We start from the raw sequence: 6,679 nt of genomic DNA, 5'->3' as shown, positions 1-6,679 counted from the left end.
CAGTAAGCCTCTTGGTTACCAAAATTAGAAGCTGTCTTCAGACTTGCTGAAGCATAAGAGCCAGTTTCTTACCTGACTCCTACTGCAGTTTTTTTGAGGGGGCATGTGGAGATTTTCCTAACTTTCTCAGACATCTAGCTGTACATTTCCATCTCATCCAGTTCCTCTAGGTGTTTGGTAAAAAGTTATCAGGATATCAAATCTTCTCTGCCATATTGCTGAATATGGACTTTCAGATTTCTTTATATACTTCTGCTTTGTTTGAGGTGTATTCAAAAACACACTATAATGCCTAAGTTAATTCTACATCTAAAATATGCTGTAATTATACTCTCTGGGTATTAATATATTCTACAAAGATATCACAGAAAGTGACTAAGTGTGCCTTTCCAACTCACTCTAGCACCATGCCTGTCATACCTAGATCTGCAGGAAGAGATTCTTTAAGATCAGGGCTTTGAAGTTTTCATTCCCCAGTGCATTACAGCAACAGTAGTTTTCAGACAGGGAAATAAGAGAGAATAGCCAGAACTCAAAAGGAAGAACCAGGGCAGAATTTCTTACTGACAAAGAGCTAAAAGTAAGATGACAGGTGGGCAAAGTGAAGGGCGTGGCTGAAGTGTAGAAACATTACCACTTCCCCATAAACTGAGAGGAGGCAGCATCATGTTCGCTGTGCCTGCTGTTGCTGCTGTTGGCATGGCTAAACTCCACCACTGGGAACATTTAAGCGCCTTCCCAAGGCTCTTTGGGACAGTATTTTTTTTTAAGTGAGGCATGAGATTAGGGATTCTAGCTGTTAAGCCCCTTTACTATTCTGTCCCCAACACATCAAAAGATGCAACAGAAATATTTTTCTAATACTGCCATGTCCCATCTCTGGAATTCAACACTTTCTCCTATCTTAATCCTCTCAAATGCCACTGACCTGGCCAAAATTCCATCCACCCACATGGAGTGATAGGAATTGGTTTACAGTGCAGTCTGTCCAAACCAGGCTAAGCATTTCATTATCTAAAACTTTCAGCTCCTTCTGTGTTACTACAGTGGTGCTCCGACATTTTAAACTGTAAATATAGTTAAGAATGTTCTCCTGGAATCATTATGTACAGAACTGTCACACCCAGACAACAACACAGAAATTTGGCAGATTGTGGGCAATCTGTTTTCTCTCTCCACGGAAGTAAACAGCTGCACAGTTGCTTTAGAAATGCTAAGAAGGAGATAAAGGTGAAACAAAATATATTAACAGATTGAGGTAAGGTGGGGATTTGCAATCTGTTTTGTTTTGGTTTAACCGGTCAAAACATTTAAATATGTTACTATGCCCATAAAACTGGATAATCCTTTGAGACAGATAAAAAAGCAAGAGAAATTAACTAGAGAACAAGAAAATTTTAACAACAACACAAAAAAGGAAGCAAGAAATAGGCTTTGGAGGAAAAAAGCTGCCCATCAGGACAGATGAAGTCTTACTCCTTACACATCACTCAGGCAACTGCTGCCTGACCTTCTCACCCCCAGAATCGTAATTTGCCACTTTCCCAGGAGGGTGGAGATCCCCTTACACAGGATTATCCTACAGGAATGTTAGTTCTTTAATTTCAAATTGGAAAAACTCTTGAGGTCATCATAAAGGATTTGAATTATGTAACACTTCCAATAAATTTAACTCTTTTTATTTCTACTTGAGTAGAAATTGAGAAGACTCTTGAGCATCCCTTGGACAGCAAGGAGATCCAGCCAGTCTATCTTAAAGGAAATCAGTCCTGAATATCCACTGGAAGGACTGATGCTGAAGCTGAAACTCCAATACTTTGGCCACATGGTGAAAAGAACTGACTCATTGGGAAAAGACCCTGATGCTGGGAAAGATTGAAGGCAGGAGGAGAAGGGGATGACAGAGGATGAGATGGTTGGATGGCATCACTGACTCGATGGACATGAGGCTGAGTAATCTCTGGGAGTTGGTGATGGACAGGGAAGCCTGGTGTGCTGCAGTCCATGTGGTGGCAAAGAGTCGCACATGACTGAGTGACTGAACTGAACTGATTTCTACTTTTAACCCTTTCTATTTCTACTTTTAGCTCTTTCCATCATTAATTTGAAAATTAATTGTTATGGAGGAAAAAGCAGATTTTGCTGTTGATTTAACTGTAATTTCATGAGTTTTCATTGTAGAAAGCAGATTAGTTTTCCCCCCTACTGTATTAGAAAGCCAGTGTAGTAATTATACCTCCTTTAGAAGTTCTAAAATTTCAACAAGTAATTCCTACCTTCATCCATATCCTCCCTTCTTCTTTCTCCCCCCACTGACTCCCTTTCTTTCTCCCTCTTTCTAGCAGACACTGTTTTCAATTCCTAGAGTGCTCTTCATTTTTCTGGGAAGAAGTCCATTTAATCTGTGTACCAAACTTATTATGCTTTAAATTATCTCTTGGACAATTCTTTCAGATTCTATATATAACCAATTCTATAGTTTTTGTGCCAATTTTTCTTTTGGATAGCTTTCTTTGGATGAAAGACTTGTCCTTAAACTTCTCTGACAACACATGCACACAGACACACACACTTAATTTTATAGACATTAAAAAAAACCAACCGATCAACAAACAAAAGTCTAAATCTGTACTAGTCCATATGGTAGCCACTAGCCAAAAGTGCCTATTTAAATGCAACTAAAATTAAATACAATTTTAAAATCTGTACTTTAGTAAGTGGCTACATATGGAATAGTGCGAAAGAACAATGTCTTCACTGCATAAAGTTCTATTCGACAGCATTGTTTTAAAATATCTACAAAAAAAAAAAATATATATATATATATATCTACAGCACTGGCAAATAACACTGGAAAACTGAAATACAAGATTCACTATTTTTTTCATGTTTTCACATTGCTTCCTTTAACCAAATGAAAAATCTACATGGATGTCTTTTACTAAATGTCAATGAAGATACAGTCCAAAAGACAGGGAAATAAAGTATTATGAGGATAAAAATTAAACCACTCCCAGTCCAAGTGAGTTTCAAAAATAAACATTGAGGTCAAAAGTCAGGACTTTCAATGCTGAATTCACAGGGGTAAACTTTCTAAAGGCCTTATCCACCTAATCACATTCTTTCAACCAAAATTAAGATTGATATTAAGGCATTCTCTGCCCTCCTAATAGATGAATGGTTCCATAGGGGAAAGAAGAGAACATGTGACCTATTTATTATTAAATGCATACACCCAGGTTGCTGTTGTTCAGTCACTCAGTTGTGTCCAACTCTTTGCGACCCCATGACGGTGACCCCTGGCAGCATGCCAGGCTTCCCTGTCTTTCACCATCTCCAGGAGCTTGCTCCAACTCCTGTTCACTGAGTAAGTGATGCCATCCAACCATCTCGCCCTCTGTCATCCGCTTCTCCTCCTGCCTTCAATCCTTCCCAGCATCAGGGAGGACGCAGCAAAACCTTGTAAACACCAGGACCCAGAGAAAAAGGCGCAGTGACCCCACAAGAGGCTGAGCCGGGCTCACCTGTGAGTGTCCACGAGTCTCCAGCGGGGGTGTGGGTTGACCTGCCACAGCACTGGGGCAGTGACTACCACATCCTGGGAGCTGTGGCACACTGGTGTCAGTCCTTCTGAAGGAGGTCACCATTACTGCCTTTACCCCTCTCACAGTTCGGCCTCAGGCCAAACTACAGGGAAGGAACACAGCCCTACCCATCAGCAGAAAATTGGATTAAAGATATACTGAGCACAGCCTTCCCCACCAAAGCGAGACCCAGTTTTCCAGACAGTCAGTCACTCTCATCAGGAAACTTCCACAAGCCTCTTATCCTCATCCATCAGAGGACAAAAAGGATGAAAAACCACAATCACAGAAAACTAACCAAAATGATCACATGTATCACAGCTTTATCTAACTCAATGAAACTATGAGCCATGGTGGAGAGTTCTGACAAAATGTGGTCCACTGGAGAAGGGAATGGAAAACCACTTCAGCGTTCTTGCCTAGAGAACCCCATGAACAGTAAGGGGTCCAGCATAGTGTGTTATAAAGTATCTCAAGGTTGATAGAAAACAATTCCTAAATACACTGGGTCAGCCAAGATGGAGAGGTCATGGTGGAGAGTTCTGATGAAACATGGTCCACTGGAGAAGGGAATTGCAAACCACTTCAGTATTCTTCCCTTCAGAACTCTATGAACACTATGAAAAGACAAAAAGATATGACACTGAAAGATGAACTCTTCAGGTACGTAGGTGCCCAATATGCTACTGAGGAAGATTGGAGAAATAGCTCCAGAAAGAATGAAGAGGCTGAGCCAAAGCAAAAACAATGCCCAGTTGTGGTGATGGAAGTAAAGTCTGATGCTGTAAAGAGCAATATAGGAATCTGGAATGTTAGGTCCATGAATCAAGGCAAATTGGAAGTGGTCAAACAGGATATGGCAAGAGTGAACGTGGACATTCTAGGAATCAGCAAACTAAAATGGGCTGGAATGGGCAAATTTAATTCATATGACCATTATATCTATTAATGTGGGCAAGAATCCCTTAGAAGAAATGTAGTAGACCTAATAGTTAACAAAAGAGTCCAAAATGCAGTACTTCAATGCAATCTCAAAACTGACAGAATGACCTCTGTTCATTTCCAAGGCAAACAATTCAATAGCACAGTAATCCAAGTCTACACCCCAGCTACTAAGGCCAAAGAAGCTGAAGTTTCTATGAAGACCTACAAGATCTTCTAGAACTAACACCCCCAAAAGATGTCCTTTTCATCACAGGGGACTGGAATGCAAAAGTAGGAAGTCAAGAGATACCTGGAGTAACAGGCAAGTGTAGCCTTGTAGTACAAAATGAAGCAGGGCAAAGGCTAATAGAGTTTTGCCAAGAGAACGCACTAGTCATAGCAAATACCCTCTTCCAACAACACAAGAGAAGACTCTACACACGGACATCACCAGATGGTCAATAACAAAATCAGACTGATTATATTCTTTGCAGCTGAAGATGGAGAAGCTCTATATAGTCAGCAAAAACGATTGGGAGCTAACTGTGGTTTAGATCATGAATTCCTTATTGCAAAATTCAGACTCAAATTCAACAAAGTAGGGAAAACCACTAGAAATCAAATCCCTTATGATTATGCAGTTAGAAGTGACAAATAGATTCAAGGGATTAGATGTGATAGACAGAGTGGCTGTAGAACTATGGATGGAGGTTCATGACATTGTACAGGAGGCAGGGATAAAAACCATCCCTAAGAAAAAAGAAATATAAAAAAGCAAAATGGTTGTCTGAGGAGGCGTTACAAATAGCTGAGAAAAGAAGAGAAGCAAAAGGCACAGGAGAAAATGAAAGCATATATCCATCTGAATGCAGAGTTCCGAAGACTAGCAGGGAGAGATAAGAGAGCCTTCCAAAACGATCAAAGCAAAGATATAGAGGAAAACAATAGAATGGGGACAACTACAGATCTCTTTCAGAAAATTAGAGATACCAAGGGAACATTTCATGCAAAGACGGTCACAATAAAGGACAGAAATGGTATGGACTTAAGAAGAGGTGGCAAGAATACACAGAAGAACTGTAGAAAAAAGATCTTCATGACCCAGATAATGATGATGGTGTGATCACTCACCTAGAGCCAGGCATCCTGGAATGTGAACTCAAGTGGGCCTTAGGAAGCATCACTATGAACAAAGCTAGTGGAGGTGATGGAATTCTAGTTAAGCAATTTCAAATCCTAAAAGATCATGCTGTTAAAGTGCTGTACTCAATAGGCCATCAAATTTGGAAAACTCAGCAGTGGCCACAGGACTGGAAAAGGTCAGTTTTCTTTTCAAATCCAAAGAAGGGCAATGCCAAAGAATGTTCATACAACCATACAATTGCACTCATTTCACATGCTAGCAAAATAATGCTCAAGATTCAACAATATGTAAAACAAGAACTTCCAGATGCTCGAGCTGGATTTAGAAAGGCAAAGGCACGAGAGATCGAATTGCCAACATCCATGGATGATAGAAAAAGCAAGAGAGCTCCAGAAAAACATCTACTTCTGTTTCATTGACTATGCCAAAGCCTTTGACTGTGTGGATCACAACAAACTTTGACCATTCTTAAAGAGATGGGAATACTAGACCACCTGACCTGACTCCTGAGAAATCTGTGCGCCGGTCAAGAAGCAATAGTTAGAACTGGACATGGAACAGTGAACTGGTTCAAAATTGGGAAAGGAGTACATCAAAGACGTATATTGTCACCCTGCTTAATTAACATATATGCAGAGTACATCATGTGAAATGCCAGGCCGGATGAAGCACAAACTGGAATCAAGGTTGCTAGGAGAAATATCAATAACCTCAGATATGTGGATGACACCATCATTATGGCAGAAAGCAAAGAAGAACTAAAGGGCCTCTTGATGAAAGGGAAAGAGGAGAGTGAAAAAGCTGGTTTAAAAGTTTACATTAAAAAAACTATGATCATGACTGGTCCCATCACTTCATGGCAAATAGGGAAACAATGGAAACAGTGACAGACTTTATTATTTTGGGCTCCAAAATCACTGCAGATGGTGACTGCAGCCATGAAATTAAAATGTGGTATGACAAATTTAGTCAGCATGTTAAAAAGCAGAGACATTACTTTGCCAACAAAGGTCCATCTAGTCAAAGC

This window comes from Bison bison, unplaced genomic scaffold (genome assembly GCF_000754665.1).
Source record: "Bison bison bison isolate TAMUID 2011002044 unplaced genomic scaffold, Bison_UMD1.0 scf7180017864476, whole genome shotgun sequence".
Lineage (NCBI taxonomy): Eukaryota > Metazoa > Chordata > Mammalia > Artiodactyla > Bovidae > Bison > Bison bison.
The sequence above is the reverse complement of the archived record's forward strand: the minus strand, read 5'-3'. Positions refer to the sequence as shown.